Below are 3274 nucleotides of genomic sequence, written 5' to 3'. Positions count from 1 at the left end.
CTATCAACAAACACATCGATTTAGACCCCATCTACCACCCCCTGAGAAAAAGAACAGGAAGTGATTTCACTACAGGGAATGACATCACCAACCCAAAGAAACCCAAACATATAAATAGAAAGCAGAATTATCAGCTGTAGTTTGGCCTGAGGCCCATTGAAGATGTTATCTAGTGGGGTGAAGAAACATCTGGAAATGAACCTTCCAGCTCAGCGAGCAAACCTACATCCAGAAGGATGTATGTGGACACATTACAGATGGAATGTTAATTGGTTAATTAGATTAGATTAGATTACTTACAGTGTGGAAACAGGCCCTTCGGCCCAACAAGTCCACACCGCCCCGCCGAAGCGGCAACCCACCCATACCCCTACATTTACCCTTTACCTAACACTATGGGCAATTTAGCATGGCCAATTCACCTAACCTGCGCATCTTTGGACTGTGGGAGGAAACCGGAGCACCCGGAGGAAACCCACGCAGACACGGGGAGAACGTGCAAACTCCACACAGTCAGTCGCCTGAGGCAGGAATTGAACCCAGATCTCTGGCTTTGTGAGGCAGCAGTGCTAACCACTGTGCCACCGTGCCGCCCTGTAGTTTGGCCTGAGGCCCATTGAAGATGTTATCTAGTGGGTTAACTTGACATCTATAGGAGGAAACATGGAGGATCTATTATAGATAATGTTGTACATGGACATTGAGAAAGGAATAGCAAAATTAGGATAAATCAACATGATTTTATGAAGGGAAATGTTAGATAAACTAGTTTTAAGGATGTTACTTGTAAAGACAAATGAGAACCAGTGGGTGGTATATTTGGATTTTAAGAAGGTTTTTAATAATGCCCCATGCAGGAAATTAGTGAATAAAATTAAGAACGTGACATTGAGGGGACTATGTTAGTATATTAATAGATAGGTTAAGAGACAAAAAGCAGAGAGCAGGAAATAAACAGGTGATTCTAAGGATGGCAGGCTGTTATGAATGAAGTACAGCAAAGGTCAGTATTCTGTCCACAACTGTTCACAATTTATGTCAATGATTTGGAAGTGGGCATCTTTGTTGTAGACAATAGACAATAGGTGCAGGAGTAAGCCATTCTGCCTTTCGAGCCAGCATCACCATTCATTATGATCATGGCTGATCACCCTCAATCAGTATCCTGTTCCTGCCTTATCCCCATAACCCTTGATTCCACTATCCTTAAGAGCTCTATCCAACACTTTCTTGAAAGTATCCAGAGACTTGGCCTCCACAGCCTTCTGGGGCAGAGCATTCCATACACCCACCACTCTCTGGGTGAAGAAGTTTCGCCTCAACTCTGTTCTAAGTGGCCTACCCCTTACTTTTAAACTGTGTCCTCTGGTCCAGGACTCACCCATCAGCGGAAACATGCTTCCTGCCTCCAGAATGTCCAATCCTTTAATAATTTTATAAGTCTCAATCAGATCCCCTCTCAGCCTTCGAAACTCAAGGGTATACAAGCCCAGTCGCTCCAATCTTTCAGCGTAAAATAGTCCCACCATTCCAGGAATTGACCTTGTGAACCTACGCTGCACTCCCTCAATAGCCAGAATGTCTTGCCTCAAATTTGGAGACCAGAACTGCACACAGTACTCCAGGTGCGGTCTCACCAGGGCCCTGTACAGCGGCAGAAGGACGTCTTTGCTTCTATACTCAATTCCTCTTGTTATGAAGGCCAGCATGCTATTAGCCTTCTTCACTGCCTGCTGTACCTGCATGCTTGCTTTCATTGCCTGATGTACAAAAACACCTAGATCTCATTGTAGTGCCCCTTTACCTAACTTGACTCCATTTAGGTAGTAATCTGCCTTCCTGTTCTTGCCACCAAAGTGGATAACCACACATTCATCCACATTAAACTGCATCTGTCATGCATCCATCCACTCACCTAGCCAGGTCACTCTGTATTCTCCTAACATCCTCCTCATATTTCACCCTGCCATTCAGCTTTGTGTCATCAGCAAATTTGCTAATATTACTTTTAATACCATCATCAATATCATTAATGTAGATTGTAAAAAGCTGCGGTCCCTGCGGCACACCACTGATCACCGCCTGCCATTCCGAAAGGGAGCCGTTTATCACTACTCTTTGTTTCCTGTTAGCCAACCAATTTTCAATCCATGTCAGTATTCTGCCCCTAATACTATGTGCCCTAATTTTGCTCACTAACCTCATATGTGGGACTTTATCAAAGGCTTTCTGAAAGTCCAGGTATACTACATCCACTGGAGCTCCCTTGTCCATCTTCAGACTTACATCCTCAAAAAATTCCAGAAGATTAGGCAAGCATGATTTCCCCTTCATAAATCCATACTGACTCTGACCTATCCTGTTACTGCTATCCAGATGTGTCGTAATTTCGTCCTTTATAATTGACTCCAGCATTTTTCCCACCACTGAGGTCAGACTAACTGGTCCATAATTCTCTGTTTTCTCTCTCCCTCCTTTCTTAAAAAGTGGGACAACATTAGCCACCCTTGAATTCGCAGGAACTGATCCTGCATCTATAGAACATTGGAAAATTATCACCAATGCGTCCACGATTTCTCGAGCCACCTCCTTCAGTACCCTGGGATGCAGACCATCAGGTCCCAGGGGCTTATCAGCCTTCAGACCTAACAGTCTCTCCAACACCATTTCCTGCCTAATATAAATTCCCTTCAGTTCAGGTTCTTCAACCACTGTTACATCTGGGAGATTGCTCGTGTCTTCCCCAGTGAAGACAGATCTAAAGTACCAATTCAACTCTTCTGCCATTTCTTTGTACCCCGTAATACATTTACCTGTTTCTGTCTTCAAGGGCCCAATTTTAGTCTTAACCATTTTTTTTCTTTTCACATACCTAAAAAAGCCTTTCCTATCCTCCTTTATATTTTTGGCCAGTTTACCTTCATACCTTATTTTTTCTTTGCGTATGTCCTTCTTAGTAATCCTCTGCTGTTCTTTAAAAGCTTCCCAGTCCTCAGATTTCCCACTCATCTTTGCGAGGTTATACCTTTTCCCTTTTGTCTTTATATGGTCCTTAATTTCCCTCGTCAGCCACAGCCACCCCTGCCTCCCTTAGGATCTTTCTTCCTTTTTGGAATGAACTGATCCTGCATGTTCTGTAATATACCCAGAAATACCTGCCATTGTTGTTCCACTGCTATCCTTGCTAAGGTATTGCACCATTGAACTTTGGCCAGCTCCTCCCTCATAGCTCCATAGGTCCCCTTATTCAACTGAAATATTGTCACTTCCGATT

Source organism: Chiloscyllium plagiosum, chromosome 37 (assembly GCF_004010195.1).
Source record: "Chiloscyllium plagiosum isolate BGI_BamShark_2017 chromosome 37, ASM401019v2, whole genome shotgun sequence".
Taxonomy (NCBI): domain Eukaryota; kingdom Metazoa; phylum Chordata; class Chondrichthyes; order Orectolobiformes; family Hemiscylliidae; genus Chiloscyllium; species Chiloscyllium plagiosum.
This window is presented reverse-complemented; position numbering follows the sequence as displayed.